Below are 974 nucleotides of genomic sequence, written 5' to 3'. Positions count from 1 at the left end.
CCGGCGCGCGCGCCCCTCGCGGACGCCGCCAACCGCGCCCGACGCCGGGAGCCGAGCAGGACGACGGGACGCACACCGCGCACGCCGGTGAGGCGGGGCGTCCCACTACCTTCGCGGCAGCCGCGCGAGGGTCCGGACGTTGTGTGGTAGAGACTTTGACCTGCGCTTTGGTGGCCACTGCAGGTGTACACGGCTGGGCACTAACTGAACGCCCCTGCGCGGGTAGGCTCGGGCCTCCCAGCAGGAACAGAAAGACCCCGCAACCAGGATAAGTTCCTCGGCCTCAGTGTTTCCGCCTGTAAAATGGGTCCCCCGACTGCATGGGGGCGCCAGGCTCAAAGTAGGTGCTCAGTGTGCGCTGATTGAATGCATTAGTGTTCACACAGCCATTAGCACCGAGCCTGACCCAGGGAAACGATGTCTGCTGATGCTGCGACTGACTCCCTCACACCTGTTATTCCCTGTAATGTACTGACATTGTTATTACTTCTATTCTTATTACTACTGACAACATAACTTCTGACACTATAACTCCTATTACTATTACTACCACTACTTCTATGGTGTTTGCTGCTGCAGTTGAGGCCCCTGACACTGTTATTCCCATTACTGCTATTATAGACACTACTATTACTCTTTCGGGAGCTCTGGTAGCGTAATGCCTAAGGCACTTGACTGCTAACCAGAAGGCTGGCGGTTCAAACACACCAACCACTCCTCGGAAGGAAGATGGGGCAATTTACTTCCTTAGTGATACTGCCTCGGCAACCCAAGGAGGGGTCGCTATGAGTTGGGTCCGACTCGACAGCACATAACAACAACATTACTCTTATTATTACTGCTAATTATCAATGTTGTTACTCTTACTACTAGTAGTAACGTTATTACTACTGCTGCTGCTGACACCACTGTTACTGCTGTTACTGCCATTACTACCATGGTGTTTGCTGCTGTGATAAAGGCCCCTGACACTT

Source organism: Orycteropus afer, unplaced genomic scaffold (assembly GCF_000298275.1).
Source record: "Orycteropus afer afer isolate SDZICR_OR568_19922 unplaced genomic scaffold, OryAfe1.0 scaffold00136, whole genome shotgun sequence".
Classification (NCBI taxonomy): domain Eukaryota; kingdom Metazoa; phylum Chordata; class Mammalia; order Tubulidentata; family Orycteropodidae; genus Orycteropus; species Orycteropus afer.
The sequence above is the reverse complement of the archived record's forward strand: the minus strand, read 5'-3'. Positions refer to the sequence as shown.